Source organism: Gasterosteus aculeatus, chromosome 2 (assembly GCF_964276395.1).
Source record: "Gasterosteus aculeatus chromosome 2, fGasAcu3.hap1.1, whole genome shotgun sequence".
NCBI classification, from domain to species: Eukaryota; Metazoa; Chordata; class Actinopteri; order Perciformes; family Gasterosteidae; genus Gasterosteus; species Gasterosteus aculeatus.
Genome location: NC_135689.1, coordinates 20,809,938 through 20,829,529, shown reverse-complemented (window position 1 = coordinate 20,829,529; position 19,592 = coordinate 20,809,938). Strand labels below are relative to the sequence as shown.

Here is a 19,592-nt window from a genome sequence, read left to right as displayed (position 1 = left end):
CAATGCTAGTCAACAGAGAACGGGGTTACCAGAGGTTTTTGGGAGGTGGGATGTGTGGCGGACACAAATGAGTGCTCCGAACCAGTTAACCTGTTAAACAAACAGTTTTCTCATTGAGCCTTTCCAGGAAGCCCCATGGTCATCTCCCTCCAGCCTCGAAACCAGTTATCTGCTTGATCCCGGTCCAGACCTCCCACACATTGTTCTCTTGGAATTTGGCCTCCAGTTTCCTCCTGTAGGTGGCGTAGCACACCCTGAGCTTGTCCTTCAAGAGGCGCTGATTTCCTAAGTATACCCCTGTGCCTATACCAGAAGCCTGTTTTCTTCTTGTCAAGAAGACCTTTGATGTCACTGGTGACCGTTGGCTTGTTGTTGGTGAAGTAGTGTACAGTCTGGAATGGTATGGTGGAGTTTTCACAGATTCAAACGTATTCCGTAATGCAATCTGGCTTGCTGTGGATGTCCTCCCGATGAGGTCCACACTTCCCATCCCAGTCCGTCAACCCAAAGCAGTCCTGCACGGCGTCTTTCGCCCCTGTTCAGCTCCTCACAGTCCATGGGTGGTCGCAGGCTTCCTCAGCACCAAAGGAACATAATCAGGTGGTAACAAACGGGGAACCATTAGTGATAGTTGGTTTATTGTAAGTCAGATTCGGTTTTCATCCTCAGGGAAACTAAGACTATACTTTCAGGGATCATTTCTATAGTTTCTGACTTGAGAAATGTGTTTCCAAATGCTCTGGTCTCGCTATCCACGATGATGAAATGTGATATTTCCCACTGGGCGTGAAGCGGGCACAGAGAAGTGATTCAGTTCACAAGCTTTCTGCCATTGATGACCGTTCTTTACTTCCTAGTGGAGTAAAGAGGTGGGGAATATGGACAGAGTGGTTAACAGACTATGTGAATAGACATATAACTGATGAAGTTCTGCTTGGTTAATAGATAGTAAAATACATGACATTGATGTGATACTTCTGACTGCTTTCAGTTTAAAGGGGGACTTTGTGACACCTTCCCGTAAACGGGTAATGTTAGGCCCTGATTTCAGAAGCCTTTGTCCTCGTCTGTGCAGGTAGAAGATCTTGGAAAAGTATTTGCTTTGTCAAAGAACTCTGAAATGTTTATTATCTTTACAAGTGCAATGCGTTTGCCTTTCCAGTTTTTGACGGTAGAGCGGTCTTTTTATTTTTACGCTGACTTGGACAGAGGAGACGGTTCTCAACCTATAGCTTGTGCAATGCCAAAGAACAATCAGCTGCACCTCTGAAGGTCCTTCAACCTTGGTCTGGGGGAATCTTTTTAGTTCTCTCCTCACCCGACGAGTCGTCTCATCCGGTCATTGATGGAAGAGCCCTTTGAAGTTCAGAGCTCTGTGTCAATGCTAGTCAACAGAGAACGGGGTTACCAGAGGTTTTTGGGAGGTGGGATGTGTGGCGGACACAAATGAGTGCTCCGAACCAGTTAACCTGTTAAACAAACAGTTTTCTCATTGAGCCTTTCCAGGAAGCCCCATGGTCATCTCCCTCCAGCCTCGAAACCAGTTATCTGCTTGATCCCGGTCCAGACCTCCCACACATTGTTCTCTTGGAATTTGGCCTCCAGTTTCCTCCTGTAGGTGGCGTAGCACACCCTGAGCTTGTCCTTCAAGAGGCGCTGATTTCCTAAGTATACCCCTGTGCCTATACCAGAAGCCTGTTTTCTTCTTGTCAAGAAGACCTTTGATGTCACTGGTGACCGTTGGCTTGTTGTTGGTGAAGTAGTGTACAGTCTGGAATGGTATGGTGGAGTTTTCACAGATTCAAACGTATTCCGTAATGCAATCTGGCTTGCTGTGGATGTCCTCCCGATGAGGTCCACACTTCCCATCCCAGTCCGTCAACCCAAAGCAGTCCTGCACGGCGTCTTTCGCCCCTGTTCAGCTCCTCACAGTCCATGGGTGGTCGCAGGCTTCCTCAGCACCAAAGGAACATAATCAGGTGGTAACAAACGGGGAACCATTAGTGATAGTTGGTTTATTGTAAGTCAGATTCGGTTTTCATCCTCAGGGAAACTAAGACTATACTTTCAGGGATCATTTCTATAGTTTCTGACTTGAGAAATGTGTTTCCAAATGCTCTGGTCTCGCTATCCACGATGATGAAATGTGATATTTCCCACTGGGCGTGAAGCGGGCACAGAGAAGTGATTCAGTTCACAAGCTTTCTGCCATTGATGACCGTTCTTTACTTCCTAGTGGAGTAAAGAGGTGGGGAATATGGACAGAGTGGTTAACAGACTATGTGAATAGACATATAACTGATGAAGTTCTGCTTGGTTAATAGATAGTAAAATACATGACATTGATGTGATACTTCTGACTGCTTTCAGTTTAAAGGGGGACTTTGTGACACCTTCCCGTAAACGGGTAATGTTAGGCCCTGATTTCAGAAGCCTTTGTCCTCGTCTGTGCAGGTAGAAGATCTTGGAAAAGTATTTGCTTTGTCAAAGAACTCTGAAATGTTTATTATCTTTACAAGTGCAATGCGTTTGCCTTTCCAGTTTTTGACGGTAGAGCGGTCTTTTTATTTTTACGCTGACTTGGACAGAGGAGACGGTTCTCAACCTATAGCTTGTGCAATGCCAAAGAACAATCAGCTGCACCTCTGAAGGTCCTTCAACCTTGGTCTGGGGGAATCTTTTTAGTTCTCTCCTCACCCGACGAGTCGTCTCATCCGGTCATTGATGGAAGAGCCCTTTGAAGTTCAGAGCTCTGTGTCAATGCTAGTCAACAGAGAACGGGGTTACCAGAGGTTTTTGGGAGGTGGGTTGTGTGGCGGACACATATGAGTGCTCCGAACCAGTTAACCTGTTAAACAAACAGTTTTCTCATTGAGCCTTTCCAGGAAGCCCCATGGTCATCTCCCTCCAGCCTCGAAACCAGTTATCTGCTTGATCCCGGTCCAGACCTCCCACACATTGTTCTCTTGGAATTTGGCCTCCAGTTTCCTCCTGTAGGTGGCGTAGCACACCCTGAGCTTGTCCTTCAAGAGGCGCTGATTTCCTAAGTATACCCCTGTGCCTATACCAGAAGCCTGTTTTCTTCTTGTCAAGAAGACCTTTGATGTCACTGGTGACCGTTGGCTTGTTGTTGGTGAAGTAGTGTACAGTCTGGAATGGTATGGTGGAGTTTTCACAGATTCAAACGTATTACGTAATGCAATCTGGCTTGCTGTGGATGTCCTCCCGATGAGGTCCACACTTCCCATCCCAGTCCGTCAACCCAAAGCAGTCCTGCACGGCGTCTTTCGCCCCTGTTCAGCTCCTCACAGTCCATGGGTGGTCGCAGGCTTCCTCAGCACCAAAGGAACATAATCAGGTGGTAACAAACGGGGAACCATTAGTGATAGTTGGTTTATTGTAAGTCAGATTCGGTTTTCATCCTCAGGGAAACTAAGACTATACTTTCAGGGATCATTTCTATAGTTTCTGACTTGAGAAATGTGTTTCCAAATGCTCTGGTCTCGCTATCCACGATGATGAAATGTGATATTTCCCACTGGGCGTGAAGCGGGCACAGAGAAGTGATTCAGTTCACAAGCTTTCTGCCATTGATGACCGTTCTTTACTTCCTAGTGGAGTAAAGAGGTGGGGAATATGGACAGAGTGGTTAACAGACTATGTGAATAGACATATAACTGATGAAGTTCTGCTTGGTTAATAGATAGTAAAATACATGACATTGATGTGATACTTCTGACTGCTTTCAGTTTAAAGGGGGACTTTGTGACACCTTCCCGTAAACGGGTAATGTTAGGCCCTGATTTCAGAAGCCTTTGTCCTCGTCTGTGCAGGTAGAAGATCTTGGAAAAGTATTTGCTTTGTCAAAGAACTCTGAAATGTTTATTATCTTTACAAGTGCAATGCGTTTGCCTTTCCAGTTTTTGACGGTAGAGCGGTCTTTTTATTTTTACGCTGACTTGGACAGAGGAGACGGTTCTCAACCTATAGCTTGTGCAATGCCAAAGAACAATCAGCTGCACCTCTGAAGGTCCTTCAACCTTGGTCTGGGGGAATCTTTTTAGTTCTCTCCTCACCCGACGAGTCGTCTCATCCGGTCATTGATGGAAGAGCCCTTTGAAGTTTAGAGCTCTGTGTCAATGCTAGTCAACAGAGAACGGGGTTACCAGAGGTTTTTGGGAGGTGGGTTGTGTGGCGGACACAAATGAGTGCTCCGAACCAGTTAACCTGTTAAACAAACAGTTTTCTCATTGAGCCTTTCCAGGAAGCCCCATGGTCATCTCCCTCCAGCCTCGAAACCAGTTATCTGCTTGATCCCGGTCCAGACCTCCCACACATTGTTCTCTTGGAATTTGGCCTCCAGTTTCCTCCTGTAGGTGGCATAGCACACCCTGAGCTTGTCCTTCAAGAGGCGCTGATTTCCTAAGTATACCCCTGTGCCTATACCAGAAGCCTGTTTTCTTCTTGTCAAGAAGACCTTTGATGTCACTGGTGACAGTTGGCTTGTTGTTGGTGAAGTAGTGTACAGTCTGGAATGGTATGGTGGAGTTTTCACAGAGTCAAACGTATTCCGTAATGCATTCTGGCATGCTGTGGATGTCCTCCCGAGGAGGTCCACACTTCCCATCCCAGTCCGTCAACCCAAAGCAGTCCTGCACGGCGTCTTTCGCCCCTGTTCAGCTCCTCACAGTCCATGGGTGGTCGCAGGCTTCCTCAGCACCAAAGGAACATAATCAGGTGGTAACAAACGGGGAACCATTAGTGATAGTTGGTTTATTGTAAGTCAGATTCAGTTTTCATCCTCAGGGAAACTAAGACTATACTTTCAGGGATCATTTCTATAGTTTCTGACTTGAGAAATGTGTTTCCAAATGCTCTGGTCTCGCTATCCACGATGATGAAATGTGATATTTCCCACTGGGCGTGAAGCGGGCACAGAGAAGTGATTCAGTTCACAAGCTTTCTGCCATTGATGACCGTTCTTTACTTCCTAGTGGAGTAAAGAGGTGGGGAATATGGACAGAGTGGTTAACAAACTATGTGAATAGACATATAACTGATGAAGTTCTGCTTGGTTAATAGATAGTAAAATACATGACATTGATGTGATACTTCTGACTGCTTTCAGTTTAAAGGGGGACTTTGTGACACCTTCCCGTAAACGGGTAAAGGGTGTGTTATGTTAGGCCCTGATTTCAGAAGCCTTTGTCCTCGTCTGTGCAGGTAGAAGATCTTGGAAAAGTATTTGCTTTGTCAAAGAACTCTGAAATGTTTATTATCTTTACAAGTGCAATGCGTTTGCCTTTCCAGTTTTTGACGGTAGAGCGGTCTTTTTATTTTTACGCTGACTTGGACAGAGGAGACGGTTCTCAACCTATAGCTTGTGCAATGCCAAAGAACAATCAGCTGCACCTCTGAAGGTCCTTCAACCTTGGTCTGGGGGAATCTTTTTAGTTCTCTCCTCACCCGACGAGTCGTCTCATCCGGTCATTGATGGAAGAGCCCTTTGAAGTTTAGAGCTCTGTGTCAATGCTAGTCAACAGAGAAGGGGGTTACCAGAGGTTTTTGGGAGGTGGGTTGTGTGGCGGACACAAATGAGTGCTCCGAACCAGTTAACCTGTTAAACAAACAGTTTTCTCATTGAGCCTTTCCAGGAAGCCCCATGGTCATCTCCCTCCAGCCTCGAAACCAGTTATCTGCTTGATCCCGGTCCAGACCTCCCACACATTGTTCTCTTGGAATTTGGCCTCCAGTTTCCTCCTGTAGGTGGCGTAGCACACCCTGAGCTTGTCCTTCAAGAGGCGCTGATTTTCTAAGTATACCCCTGTGCCTATACCAGAAGCCTGTTTTCTTCTTGTCAAGAAGACCTTTGATGTCACTGGTGACAGTTGGCTTGTTGTTGGTGAAGTAGTGTACAGTCTGGAATGGTATGGTGGAGTTTTCACAGAGTCAAACGTATTCCGTAATGCATTCTGGCTTGCTGTGGATGTCCTCCCGATGAGGTCCACACTTCCCATCCCAGTCCGTCAACCCAAAGCAGTCCTGCACGGCGTCTTTCGCCCCTGTTCAGCTCCTCACAGTCCATGGGTGGTCGCAGGCTTCCTCAGCACCAAAGGAACATAATCAGGTGGTAACAAACGGGGAACCATTAGTGATAGTTGGTTTATTGTAAGTCAGATTCAGTTTTCATCCTCAGGGAAACTAAGACTATACTTTCAGGGATCATTTCTATAGTTTCTGACTTGAGAAATGTGTTTCCAAATGCTCTGGTCTCGCTATCCACGATGATGAAATGTGATATTTCCCACTGGGCGTGAAGCGGGCACAGAGAAGTGATTCAGTTCACAAGCTTTCTGCCATTGATGACCGTTCTTTACTTCCTAGTGGAGTAAAGAGGTGGGGAATATGGACAGAGTGGTTAACAGACTATGTGAATAGACATATAACTGATGAAGTTCTGCTTGGTTAATAGATAGTAAAATACATGACATTGATGTGATACTTCTGACTGCTTTCAGTTTAAAGGGGGACTTTGTGACACCTTCCCGTAAACGGGTAAAGGGTGTGTTATGTTAGGCCCTGATTTCAGAAGCTTTTGTCCTCGTCTGTGCAGGTAGAAGATCTTGGAAAAGTATTTGCTTTGTCAAAGAACTCTGAACTGTTTATTATCTTTACAAGTGCAATGCGTTTGCCTTTCCAGTTTTTGACGGTAGAGCGGTCTCTTTATTTTTACGCTGACTTGGACAGAGGAGACGGTTCTCAACCTATAGCTTGTGCAATGCCAAAGAACAATCCGCTGCACCTCTGAAGGTCCTTCAACCTTGGTCTGGGGGAATCTTTTTAGTTCTCTCCTCACCCGACGAGTCGTCTCATCCGGTCATTGATGGAAGAGCCCTTTGAAGTTTAGAGCTCTGTGTCAATGCTAGTCAACAGAGAAGGGGGTTACCAGAGGTTTTTGGGAGGTGGGTTGTGTGGCGGACACAAATGAGTGCTCCGAACCAGTTAACCTGTTAAACAAACAGTTTTCTCATTGAGCCTTTCCAGGAAGCCCCATGGTCATCTCCCTCCAGCCTCGAAACCAGTTATCTGCTTGATCCCGGTCCAGACCTCCCACACATTGTTCTCTTGGAATTTGGCCTCCAGTTTCCTCCTGTAGGTGGCGTAGCACACCCTGAGCTTGTCCTTCAAGAGGCGCTGATTTCCTAAGTATACCCCTGTGCCTATACCAGAAGCCTGTTTTCTTCTTGTCAAGAAGACCTTTGATGTCACTGGTGACCGTTGGCTTGTTGTTGGTGAAGTAGTGTACAGTCTGGAATGGTATGGTGGAGTTTTCACAGAGTCAAACGTATTCCGTAATGCATTCTGGCTTGCTGTGGATGTCCTCCCGATGAGGTCCACACTTCCCATCCCAGTCCGTCAACCCAAAGCAGTCCTGCACGGCGTCTTTCGCCCCTGTTCAGCTCCTCACAGTCCATGGGTGGTCGCAGGCTTCCTCAGCACCAAAGGAACATAATCAGGTGGTAACAAACGGGGAACCATTAGTGATAGTTGGTTTATTGTAAGTCAGATTCGGTTTTCATCCTCAGGGAAACTAAGACTATACTTTCAGGGATCATTTCTATAGTTTCTGACTTGAGAAATGTGTTTCCAAATGCTCTGGTCTCGCTATCCACGATGATGAAATGTGATATTTCCCACTGGGCGTGAAGCGGGCACAGAGAAGTGATTCAGTTCACAAGCTTTCTGCCATTGATGACCGTTCTTTACTTCCTAGTGGAGTAAAGAGGTGGGGAATATGGACAGAGTGGTTAACAGACTATGTGAATAGACATATAACTGATGAAGTTCTGCTTGGTTAATAGATAGTAAAATACATGACATTGATGTGATACTTCTGACTGCTTTCAGTTTAAAGGGGGACTTTGTGACACCTTCCCGTAAACGGGTAATGTTAGGCCCTGATTTCAGAAGCCTTTGTCCTCGTCTGTGCAGGTAGAAGATCTTGGAAAAGTATTTGCTTTGTCAAAGAACTCTGAAATGTTTATTATCTTTACAAGTGCAATGCGTTTGCCTTTCCAGTTTTTGACGGTAGAGCGGTCTTTTTATTTTTACGCTGACTTGGACAGAGGAGACGGTTCTCAACCTATAGCTTGTGCAATGCCAAAGAACAATCAGCTGCACCTCTGAAGGTCCTTCAACCTTGGTCTGGGGGAATCTTTTTAGTTCTCTCCTCACCCGACGAGTCGTCTCATCCGGTCATTGATGGAAGAGCCCTTTGAAGTTTAGAGCTCTGTGTCAATGCTAGTCAACAGAGAACGGGGTTACCAGAGGTTTTTGGGAGGTGGGTTGTGTGGCGGACACAAATGAGTGCTCCGAACCAGTTAACCTGTTAAACAAACAGTTTTCTCATTGAGCCTTTCCAGGAAGCCCCATGGTCATCTCCCACCAGCCTCGAAACCAGTTATCTGCTTGATCCCGGTCCAGACCTCCCACACATTGTTCTCTTGGAATTTGGCCTCCAGTTTCCTCCTGTAGGTGGCGTAGCACACCCTGAGCTTGTCCTTCAAGAGGCGCTGATTTCCTAAGTATACCCCTGTGCCTATACCAGAAGCCTGTTTTCTTCTTGTCAAGAAGACCTTTGATGTCACTGGTGACAGTTGGCTTGTTGTTGGTGAAGTAGTGTACAGTCTGGAATGGTATGGTGGAGTTTTCACAGAGTCAAACGTATTCCGTAATGCATTCTGGCATGCTGTGGATGTCCTCCCGATGAGGTCCACACTTCCCATCCCAGTCCGTCAACCCAAAGCAGTCCTGCACGGCGTCTTTCGCCCCTGTTCAGCTCCTCACAGTCCATGGGTGGTCGCAGGCTTCCTCAGCACCAAAGGAACATAATCAGGTGGTAACAAACGGGGAACCATTAGTGATAGTTGGTTTATTGTAAGTCAGATTCAGTTTTCATCCTCAGGGAAACTAAGACTATACTTTCAGGGATCATTTCTATAGTTTCTGACTTGAGAAATGTGTTTCCAAATGCTCTGGTCTCGCTATCCACGATGATGAAATGTGATATTTCCCACTGGGCGTGAAGCGGGCACAGAGAAGTGATTCAGTTCACAAGCTTTCTGCCATTGATGACCGTTCTTTACTTCCTAGTGGAGTAAAGAGGTGGGGAATATGGACAGAGTGGTTAACAAACTATGTGAATAGACTTATAACTGATGAAGTTCTGCCTGGTTAATAGATAGTAAAATACATGACATTGATGTGATACTTCTGACTGCTTTCAGTTTAAAGGGGGACTTTGTGACACCTTCCCGTAAACGGGTAAAGGGTGTGTTATGTTAGGCCCTGATTTCAGAAGCCTTTGTCCTCGTCTGTGCAGGTAGAAGATCTTGGAAAAGTATTTGCTTTGTCAAAGAACTCTGAAATGTTTATTATCTTTACAAGTGCAATGCGTTTGCCTTTCCAGTTTTTGACGGTAGAGCGGTCTTTTTATTTTTACGCTGACTTGGACAGAGGAGACGGTTCTCAACCCATAGCTTGTGCAATGCCAAAGAACAATCAGCTGCACCTCTGAAGGTCCTTCAACCTTGGTCTGGGGGAATCTTTTTAGTTCTCTCCTCACCCGACGAGTCGTCTCATCCGGTCATTGATGGAAGAGCCCTTTGAAGTTTAGAGCTCTGTGTCAATGCTAGTCAACAGAGAAGGGGGTTACCAGAGGTTTTTGGGAGGTGGGTTGTGTGGCGGACACAAATGAGTGCTCCGAACCAGTTAACCTGTTAAACAAACAGTTTTCTCATTGAGCCTTTCCAGGAAGCCCCATGGTCATCTCCCTCCAGCCTCGAAACCAGTTATCTGCTTGATCCCGGTCCAGACCTCCCACACATTGTTCTCTTGGAATTTGGCCTCCAGTTTCCTCCTGTAGGTGGCGTAGCACACCCTGAGCTTGTCCTTCAAGAGGCGCTGATTTCCTAAGTATACCCCTGTGCCTATACCAGAAGCCTGTTTTCTTCTTGTCAAGAAGACCTTTGATGTCACTGGTGACAGTTGGCTTGTTGTTGGTGAAGTAGTGTACAGTCTGGAATGGTATGGTGGAGTTTTCACAGATTCAAACGTATTCCGTAATGCAATCTGGCTTGCTGTGGATGTCCTCCCGATGAGGTCCACACTTCCCATCCCAGTCCGTCAACCCAAAGCAGTCCTGCACGGCGTCTTTCGCCCCTGTTCAGCTCCTCACAGTCCATGGGTGGTCGCAGGCTTCCTCAGCACCAAAGGAACATAATCAGGTGGTAACAAACGGGGAACCATTAGTGATAGTTGGTTTATTGTAAGTCAGATTCGGTTTTCATCCTCAGGGAAACTAAGACTATACTTTCAGGGATCATTTCTATAGTTTCTGACTTGAGAAATGTGTTTCCAAATGCTCTGGTCTCGCTATCCACGATGATGAAATGTGATATTTCCCACTGGGCGTGAAGCGGGCACAGAGAAGTGATTCAGTTCACAAGCTTTCTGCCATTGATGACCGTTCTTTACTTCCTAGTGGAGTAAAGAGGTGGGGAATATGGACAGAGTGGTTAACAGACTATGTGAATAGACATATAACTGATGAAGTTCTGCTTGGTTAATAGATAGTAAAATACATGACATTGATGTGATACTTCTGACTGCTTTCAGTTTAAAGGGGGACTTTGTGACACCTTCCCGTAAACGGGTAATGTTAGGCCCTGATTTCAGAAGCCTTTGTCCTCGTCTGTGCAGGTAGAAGATCTTGGAAAAGTATTTGCTTTGTCAAAGAACTCTGAAATGTTTATTATCTTTACAAGTGCAATGCGTTTGCCTTTCCAGTTTTTGACGGTAGAGCGGTCTTTTTATTTTTACGCTGACTTGGACAGAGGAGACGGTTCTCAACCTATAGCTTGTGCAATGCCAAAGAACAATCAGCTGCACCTCTGAAGGTCCTTCAACCTTGGTCTGGGGGAATCTTTTTAGTTCTCTCCTCACCCGACGAGTCGTCTCATCCGGTCATTGATGGAAGAGCCCTTTGAAGTTCAGAGCTCTGTGTCAATGCTAGTCAACAGAGAACGGGGTTACCAGAGGTTTTTGGGAGGTGGGATGTGTGGCGGACACAAATGAGTGCTCCGAACCAGTTAACCTGTTAAACAAACAGTTTTCTCATTGAGCCTTTCCAGGAAGCCCCATGGTCATCTCCCTCCAGCCTCGAAACCAGTTATCTGCTTGATCCCGGTCCAGACCTCCCACACATTGTTCTCTTGGAATTTGGCCTCCAGTTTCCTCCTGTAGGTGGCGTAGCACACCCTGAGCTTGTCCTTCAAGAGGCGCTGATTTCCTAAGTATACCCCTGTGCCTATACCAGAAGCCTGTTTTCTTCTTGTCAAGAAGACCTTTGATGTCACTGGTGACCGTTGGCTTGTTGTTGGTGAAGTAGTGTACAGTCTGGAATGGTATGGTGGAGTTTTCACAGATTCAAACGTATTCCGTAATGCAATCTGGCTTGCTGTGGATGTCCTCCCGATGAGGTCCACACTTCCCATCCCAGTCCGTCAACCCAAAGCAGTCCTGCACGGCGTCTTTCGCCCCTGTTCAGCTCCTCACAGTCCATGGGTGGTCGCAGGCTTCCTCAGCACCAAAGGAACATAATCAGGTGGTAACAAACGGGGAACCATTAGTGATAGTTGGTTTATTGTAAGTCAGATTCGGTTTTCATCCTCAGGGAAACTAAGACTATACTTTCAGGGATCATTTCTATAGTTTCTGACTTGAGAAATGTGTTTCCAAATGCTCTGGTCTCGCTATCCACGATGATGAAATGTGATATTTCCCACTGGGCGTGAAGCGGGCACAGAGAAGTGATTCAGTTCACAAGCTTTCTGCCATTGATGACCGTTCTTTACTTCCTAGTGGAGTAAAGAGGTGGGGAATATGGACAGAGTGGTTAACAGACTATGTGAATAGACATATAACTGATGAAGTTCTGCTTGGTTAATAGATAGTAAAATACATGACATTGATGTGATACTTCTGACTGCTTTCAGTTTAAAGGGGGACTTTGTGACACCTTCCCGTAAACGGGTAATGTTAGGCCCTGATTTCAGAAGCCTTTGTCCTCGTCTGTGCAGGTAGAAGATCTTGGAAAAGTATTTGCTTTGTCAAAGAACTCTGAAATGTTTATTATCTTTACAAGTGCAATGCGTTTGCCTTTCCAGTTTTTGACGGTAGAGCGGTCTTTTTATTTTTACGCTGACTTGGACAGAGGAGACGGTTCTCAACCTATAGCTTGTGCAATGCCAAAGAACAATCAGCTGCACCTCTGAAGGTCCTTCAACCTTGGTCTGGGGGAATCTTTTTAGTTCTCTCCTCACCCGACGAGTCGTCTCATCCGGTCATTGATGGAAGAGCCCTTTGAAGTTTAGAGCTCTGTGTCAATGCTAGTCAACAGAGAACGGGGTTACCAGAGGTTTTTGGGAGGTGGGTTGTGTGGCGGACACAAATGAGTGCTCCGAACCAGTTAACCTGTTAAACAAACAGTTTTCTCATTGAGCCTTTCCAGGAAGCCCCATGGTCATCTCCCACCAGCCTCGAAACCAGTTATCTGCTTGATCCCGGTCCAGACCTCCCACACATTGTTCTCTTGGAATTTGGCCTCCAGTTTCCTCCTGTAGGTGGCGTAGCACACCCTGAGCTTGTCCTTCAAGAGGCGCTGATTTCCTAAGTATACCCCTGTGCCTATACCAGAAGCCTGTTTTCTTCTTGTCAAGAAGACCTTTGATGTCACTGGTGACAGTTGGCTTGTTGTTGGTGAAGTAGTGTACAGTCTGGAATGGTATGGTGGAGTTTTCACAGAGTCAAACGTATTCCGTAATGCATTCTGGCATGCTGTGGATGTCCTCCCGATGAGGTCCACACTTCCCATCCCAGTCCGTCAACCCAAAGCAGTCCTGCACGGCGTCTTTCGCCCCTGTTCAGCTCCTCACAGTCCATGGGTGGTCGCAGGCTTCCTCAGCACCAAAGGAACATAATCAGGTGGTAACAAACGGGGAACCATTAGTGATAGTTGGTTTATTGTAAGTCAGATTCAGTTTTCATCCTCAGGGAAACTAAGACTATACTTTCAGGGATCATTTCTATAGTTTCTGACTTGAGAAATGTGTTTCCAAATGCTCTGGTCTCGCTATCCACGATGATGAAATGTGATATTTCCCACTGGGCGTGAAGCGGGCACAGAGAAGTGATTCAGTTCACAAGCTTTCTGCCATTGATGACCGTTCTTTACTTCCTAGTGGAGTAAAGAGGTGGGGAATATGGACAGAGTGGTTAACAAACTATGTGAATAGACTTATAACTGATGAAGTTCTGCCTGGTTAATAGATAGTAAAATACATGACATTGATGTGATACTTCTGACTGCTTTCAGTTTAAAGGGGGACTTTGTGACACCTTCCCGTAAACGGGTAAAGGGTGTGTTATGTTAGGCCCTGATTTCAGAAGCCTTTGTCCTCGTCTGTGCAGGTAGAAGATCTTGGAAAAGTATTTGCTTTGTCAAAGAACTCTGAAATGTTTATTATCTTTACAAGTGCAATGCGTTTGCCTTTCCAGTTTTTGACGGTAGAGCGGTCTTTTTATTTTTACGCTGACTTGGACAGAGGAGACGGTTCTCAACCCATAGCTTGTGCAATGCCAAAGAACAATCAGCTGCACCTCTGAAGGTCCTTCAACCTTGGTCTGGGGGAATCTTTTTAGTTCTCTCCTCACCCGACGAGTCGTCTCATCCGGTCATTGATGGAAGAGCCCTTTGAAGTTTAGAGCTCTGTGTCAATGCTAGTCAACAGAGAAGGGGGTTACCAGAGGTTTTTGGGAGGTGGGTTGTGTGGCGGACACAAATGAGTGCTCCGAACCAGTTAACCTGTTAAACAAACAGTTTTCTCATTGAGCCTTTCCAGGAAGCCCCATGGTCATCTCCCTCCAGCCTCGAAACCAGTTATCTGCTTGATCCCGGTCCAGACCTCCCACACATTGTTCTCTTGGAATTTGGCCTCCAGTTTCCTCCTGTAGGTGGCGTAGCACACCCTGAGCTTGTCCTTCAAGAGGCGCTGATTTCCTAAGTATACCCCTGTGCCTATACCAGAAGCCTGTTTTCTTCTTGTCAAGAAGACCTTTGATGTCACTGGTGACCGTTGGCTTGTTGTTGGTGAAGTAGTGTACAGTCTGGAATGGTATGGTGGAGTTTTCACAGATTCAAACGTATTCCGTAATGCAATCTGGCTTGCTGTGGATGTCCTCCCGATGAGGTCCACACTTCCCATCCCAGTCCGTCAACCCAAAGCAGTCCTGCACGGCGTCTTTTGCCCCTGTTCAGCTCCTCACAGTCCATGGGTGGTCGCAGGCTTCCTCAGCACCAAAGGAACATAATCAGGTGGTAACAAACGGGGAACCATTAGTGATAGTTGGTTTATTGTAAGTCAGATTCGGTTTTCATCCTCAGGGAAACTAAGACTATACTTTCAGGGATCATTTCTATAGTTTCTGACTTGAGAAATGTGTTTCCAAATGCTCTGGTCTCGCTATCCACGATGATGAAATGTGATATTTCCCACTGGGCGTGAAGCGGGCACAGAGAAGTGATTCAGTTCACAAGCTTTCTGCCATTGATGACCGTTCTTTACTTCCTAGTGGAGTAAAGAGGTGGGGAATATGGACAGAGTGGTTAACAGACTATGTGAATAGACGTATAACTGATGAAGTTCTGCTTGGTTAATAGATAGTAAAATACATGACATTGATGTGATACTTCTGACTGCTTTCAGTTTAAAGGGGGACTTTGTGACACCTTCCCGTAAACGGGTAATGTTAGGCCCTGATTTCAGAAGCCTTTGTCCTCGTCTGTGCAGGTAGAAGATCTTGGAAAAGTATTTGCTTTGTCAAAGAACTCTGAAATGTTTATTATCTTTACAAGTGCAATGCGTTTGCCTTTCCAGTTTTTGACGGTAGAGCGGTCTTTTTATTTTTACGCTGACTTGGACAGAGGAGACGGTTCTCAACCTATAGCTTGTGCAATGCCAAAGAACAATCAGCTGCACCTCTGAAGGTCCTTCAACCTTGGTCTGGGGGAATCTTTTTAGTTCTCTCCTCACCCGACGAGTCGTCTCATCCGGTCATTGATGGAAGAGCCCTTTGAAGTTTAGAGCTCTGTGTCAATGCTAGTCAACAGAGAACGGGGTTACCAGAGGTTTTTGGGAGGTGGGTTGTGTGGCGGACACAAATGAGTGCTCCGAACCAGTTAACCTGTTAAACAAACAGTTTTCTCATTGAGCCTTTCCAGGAAGCCCCATGGTCATCTCCCACCAGCCTCGAAACCAGTTATCTGCTTGATCCCTGGCCAGACCTCCCACACATTGTTCTCTTGGAATTTGGCCTCCAGTTTCCTCCTGTAGGTGGCGTAGCACACCCTGAGCTTGTCCTTCAAGAGGCGCTGATTTCCTAAGTATACCCCTGTGCCTATACCAGAAGCCTGTTTTCTTCTTGTCAAGAAGACCTTTGATGTCACTGGTGACAGTTGGCTTGTTGTTGGTGAAGTAGTGTACAGTCTGGAATGGTATGGTGGAGTTTTCACAGAGTCAAACGTATTCCGTAATGCATTCTGGCATGCTGTGGATGTCCTCCCGATGAGGTCCACACTTCCCATCCCAGTCCGTCAACCCAAAGCAGTCCTGCACGGCGTCTTTCGCCCCTGTTCAGCTCCTCACAGTCCATGGGTGGTCGCAGGCTTCCTCAGCACCAAAGGAACATAATCAGGTGGTAACGAACGGGGAACCATTAGTGATAGTTGGTTTATTGTAAGTCAGATTCAGTTTTCATCCTCAGGGAAACTAAGACTATACTTTCAGGGATCATTTCTATAGTTTCTGACTTGAGAAATGTGTTTCCAAATGCTCTGGTCTCGCTATCCACGATTATGAAATGTGATATTTCCCACTGGGCGTGAAGCGGGCACAGAGAAGTGATTCAGTTCACAAGCTTTCTGCCATTGATGACCGTTCTTTACTTCCTAGTGGAGTAAAGAGGTGGGGAATATGGACAGAGTGGTTAACAGACTATGTGAATAGACATATAACTGATGAAGTTCTGCTTGGTTAATAGATAGTAAAATACATGACATTGATGTGATACTTCTGACTGCTTTCAGTATAAAGGGGGACTTTGTGACACCTTCCCGTAAACGGGTAAAGGGTGTGTTATGTTAGGCCCTGATTTCAGAAGCTTTTGTCCTCGTCTGTGCAGGTAGAAGATCTTGGAAAAGTATTTGCTTTGTCAAAGAACTCTGAACTGTTTATTATCTTTACAAGTGCAATGCGTTTGCCTTTCCAGTTTTTGACGGTAGAGCGGTCTCTTTATTTTTACGCTGACTTGGACAGAGGAGACGGTTCTCAACCTATAGCTTGTGCAATGCCAAAGAACAATCCGCTGCACCTCTGAAGGTCCTTCAACCTTGGTCTGGGGGAATCTTTTTAGTTCTCTCCTCACCCGACGAGTCGTCTCATCCGGTCATTGATGGAAGAGCCCTTTGAAGTTTAGAGCTCTGTGTCAATGCTAGTCAACAGAGAAGGGGGTTACCAGAGGTTTTTGGGAGGTGGGTTGTGTGGCGGACACAAATGAGTGCTCCGAACCAGTTAACCTGTTAAACAAACAGTTTTCTCATTGAGCCTTTCCAGGAAGCCCCATGGTCATCTCCCTCCAGCCTCGAAACCAGTTATCTGCTTGATCCCGGTCCAGACCTCCCACACATTGTTCTCTTGGAATTTGGCCTCCAGTTTCCTCCTGTAGGTGGCGTAGCACACCCTGAGCTTGTCCTTCAAGAGGCGCTGATTTCCTAAGTATACCCCTGTGCCTATACCAGAAGCCTGTTTTCTTCTTGTCAAGAAGACCTTTGATGTCACTGGTGACCGTTGGCTTGTTGTTGGTGAAGTAGTGTACAGTCTGGAATGGTATGGTGGAGTTTTCACAGAGTCAAACGTATTCCGTAATGCATTCTGGCTTGCTGTGGATGTCCTCCCGATGAGGTCCACACTTCCCATCCCAGTCCGTCAACCCAAAGCAGTCCTGCACGGCGTCTTTCGCCCCTGTTCAGCTCCTCACAGTCCATGGGTGGTCGCAGGCTTCCTCAGCACCAAAGGAACATAATCAGGTGGTAACAAACGGGGAACCATTAGTGATAGTTGGTTTATTGTAAGTCAGATTCGGTTTTCATCCTCAGGGAAACTAAGACTATACTTTCAGGGATCATTTCTATAGTTTCTGACTTGAGAAATGTGTTTCCAAATGCTCTGGTCTCGCTATCCACGATGATGAAATGTGATATTTCCCACTGGGCGTGAAGCGGGCACAGAGAAGTGATTCAGTTCACAAGCTTTCTGCCATTGATGACCGTTCTTTACTTCCTAGTGGAGTAAAGAGGTGGGGAATATGGACAGAGTGGTTAACAGACTATGTGAATAGACATATAACTGATGAAGTTCTGCTTGGTTAATAGATAGTAAAATACATGACATTGATGTGATACTTCTGACTGCTTTCAGTTTAAAGGGGGACTTTGTGACACCTTCCCGTAAACGGGTAATGTTAGGCCCTGATTTCAGAAGCCTTTGTCCTCGTCTGTGCAGGTAGAAGATCTTGGAAAAGTATTTGCTTTGTCAAAGAACTCTGAAATGTTTATTATCTTTACAAGTGCAATGCGTTTGCCTTTCCAGTTTTTGACGGTAGAGCGGTCTTTTTATTTTTACGCTGACTTGGACAGAGGAGACGGTTCTCAACCTATAGCTTGTGCAATGCCAAAGAACAATCAGCTGCACCTCTGAAGGTCCTTCAACCTTGGTCTGGGGGAATCTTTTTAGTTCTCTCCTCACCCGACGAGTCGTCTCATCCGGTCATTGATGGAAGAGCCCTTTGAAGTTTAGAGCTCTGTGTCAATGCTAGTCAACAGAGAACGGGGTTACCAGAGGTTTTTGGGAGGTGGGTTGTGTGGCGGACACAAATGAGTGCTCCGAACCAGTTAACCTGTTAAACAAACAGTTTTCTCATTGAGCCTTTCCAGGAAGCCCCATGGTCATCTCCCACCAGCCTCGAAACCAGTTATCTGCTTGATCCCGGTCCAGACCTCCCACACATTGTTCTCTTGGAATTTGGCCTCCAGTTTCCTCCTGTAGGTGGCGTAGCACACCCTGAGCTTGTCCTTCAAGAGGCGCTGATTTCCTAAGTATACCCCTGTGCCTATACCAGAAGCCTGTTTTCTTCTTGTCAAGAAGACCTTTGATGTCACTGGTGACAGTTGGCTTGTTGTTGGTGAAGTAGTGTACAGTCTGGAATGGTATGGTGGAGTTTTCACAGAGTCAAACGTATTCCGTAATGCATTCTGGCATGCTGTGGATGTCCTCCCGATGAGGTCCACACTTCCCATCCCAGTCCGTCAACCCAAAGCAGTCCTGCACGGCGTCTTTCGCCCCTGTTCAGCTCCTCACAGTCCATGGGTGGTCGCAGGCTTCCTCAGCACCAAAGGAACATAATCAGGTGGTAACAAACGGGGAACCATTAGTGATAGTTGGTTTATTGTAAGTCAGATTCAGTTTTCATCCTCAGGGAAACTAAGACTATACTTTCAGGGATCATTTCTATAGTTTCTGACTTGAGAAATGTGTTTCCAAATGCTCTGGTCTCGCTATCCACGATGATGAAATGTGATATTTCCCACTGGGCATGAAGCGGGCACAGAGAAGTGATTCAGTTCACAAGCTTTCTGCCATTAATGACCGTTCTTTACTTCCTAGTGGAGTAAAGAGGTGGGGTATATGGACAGAGTGGTTAACAAACTATGTGAATAGACTTATAACTGATGAAGTTCTGCCTGGTTAATAGATAGTAAAATACATGACATTGATGTGATACTTCTGACTGCTTTCAGTTTAAAGGGGGACTTTGTGACACCTTCCCGTAAACGGGTAAAGGGTGTGTTATGTTAGGCCCTGATTTCAGAAGCCTTTGTCCTCGTCTGTGCAGGTAGAAGATCTTGGAAAAGTATTTGCTTTGTCAAAGAACTCTGAAATGTTTATTATCTTTACAAGTGCAATGCGTTTGCCTTTCCAGTTTTTGACGGTAGAGCGGTCTTTTTATTTTTACGCTGACTTGGACAGAGGAGACGGTTCTCAACCCATAGCTTGTGCAATGCCAAAGAACAATCAGCTGCACCTCTGAAGGTCCTTCAACCTTGGTCTGGGGGAATCTTTTTAGTTCTCTCCTCACCCGACGAGTCGTCTCATCCGGTCATTGATGGAAGAGCCCTTTGAAGTTTAGAGCTCTGTGTCAATGCTAGTCAACAGAGAAGGGGGTTACCAGAGGTTTTTGGGAGGTGGGTTGTGTGGCGGACACAAATGAGTGCTCCGAACCAGTTAACCTGTTAAACAAACAGTTTTCTCATTGAGCCTTTCCAGGAAGCCCCATGGTCATCTCCCTCCAGCCTCGAAACCAGTTATCTGCTTGATCCCGGTCCAGACCTCCCACACATTGTTCTCTTGGAATTTGGC

The 19,592-nt window shown here is 46.1% G+C and overlaps 14 non-coding genes across 14 annotated transcripts; all 14 read left to right on the top strand.

Moving 5' to 3' along the window:
* Positions 1-676: 676 nt before the first annotated feature.
* Positions 677-892, top strand: LOC144400473 (small nucleolar RNA U3). Its single transcript, XR_013462407.1, has one exon. It is a non-coding gene; the product is annotated as a small nucleolar RNA U3 (small nucleolar RNA).
* Positions 893-2,055: 1,163 nt separating this feature from the next.
* LOC144400472 (small nucleolar RNA U3) lies at positions 2,056-2,271 on the top strand. The gene has a single exon (XR_013462406.1). It is a non-coding gene; the product is annotated as a small nucleolar RNA U3 (small nucleolar RNA).
* A 1,163-nt stretch (positions 2,272-3,434) lies between these two features.
* On the top strand, positions 3,435-3,650 carry LOC144400471 (small nucleolar RNA U3). The gene has a single exon (XR_013462405.1). It is a non-coding gene; the product is annotated as a small nucleolar RNA U3 (small nucleolar RNA).
* Positions 3,651-4,813: 1,163 nt separating this feature from the next.
* Positions 4,814-5,029, top strand: LOC144400470 (small nucleolar RNA U3). Its single transcript, XR_013462404.1, has one exon. It is a non-coding gene; the product is annotated as a small nucleolar RNA U3 (small nucleolar RNA).
* Positions 5,030-6,203: 1,174 nt separating this feature from the next.
* Positions 6,204-6,419, top strand: LOC144400468 (small nucleolar RNA U3). The gene has a single exon (XR_013462402.1). It is a non-coding gene; the product is annotated as a small nucleolar RNA U3 (small nucleolar RNA).
* Positions 6,420-7,593: 1,174 nt separating this feature from the next.
* On the top strand, positions 7,594-7,809 carry LOC144400467 (small nucleolar RNA U3). The gene has a single exon (XR_013462401.1). It is a non-coding gene; the product is annotated as a small nucleolar RNA U3 (small nucleolar RNA).
* A 1,163-nt stretch (positions 7,810-8,972) lies between these two features.
* Positions 8,973-9,188, top strand: LOC144400466 (small nucleolar RNA U3). Its single transcript, XR_013462400.1, has one exon. It is a non-coding gene; the product is annotated as a small nucleolar RNA U3 (small nucleolar RNA).
* Positions 9,189-10,362: 1,174 nt separating this feature from the next.
* LOC144400465 (small nucleolar RNA U3) lies at positions 10,363-10,578 on the top strand. The gene has a single exon (XR_013462399.1). It is a non-coding gene; the product is annotated as a small nucleolar RNA U3 (small nucleolar RNA).
* A 1,163-nt stretch (positions 10,579-11,741) lies between these two features.
* On the top strand, positions 11,742-11,957 carry LOC144400464 (small nucleolar RNA U3). Its single transcript, XR_013462398.1, has one exon. It is a non-coding gene; the product is annotated as a small nucleolar RNA U3 (small nucleolar RNA).
* Positions 11,958-13,120: 1,163 nt separating this feature from the next.
* Positions 13,121-13,336, top strand: LOC144400462 (small nucleolar RNA U3). The gene has a single exon (XR_013462396.1). It is a non-coding gene; the product is annotated as a small nucleolar RNA U3 (small nucleolar RNA).
* A 1,174-nt stretch (positions 13,337-14,510) lies between these two features.
* On the top strand, positions 14,511-14,726 carry LOC144400461 (small nucleolar RNA U3). Its single transcript, XR_013462395.1, has one exon. It is a non-coding gene; the product is annotated as a small nucleolar RNA U3 (small nucleolar RNA).
* A 1,163-nt stretch (positions 14,727-15,889) lies between these two features.
* LOC144400517 (small nucleolar RNA U3) lies at positions 15,890-16,105 on the top strand. Its single transcript, XR_013462451.1, has one exon. It is a non-coding gene; the product is annotated as a small nucleolar RNA U3 (small nucleolar RNA).
* Positions 16,106-17,279: 1,174 nt separating this feature from the next.
* LOC144400460 (small nucleolar RNA U3) lies at positions 17,280-17,495 on the top strand. Its single transcript, XR_013462394.1, has one exon. It is a non-coding gene; the product is annotated as a small nucleolar RNA U3 (small nucleolar RNA).
* Positions 17,496-18,658: 1,163 nt separating this feature from the next.
* Positions 18,659-18,874, top strand: LOC144400532 (small nucleolar RNA U3). Its single transcript, XR_013462467.1, has one exon. It is a non-coding gene; the product is annotated as a small nucleolar RNA U3 (small nucleolar RNA).
* The last annotated feature ends 718 nt before the right edge of the window (positions 18,875-19,592 follow it).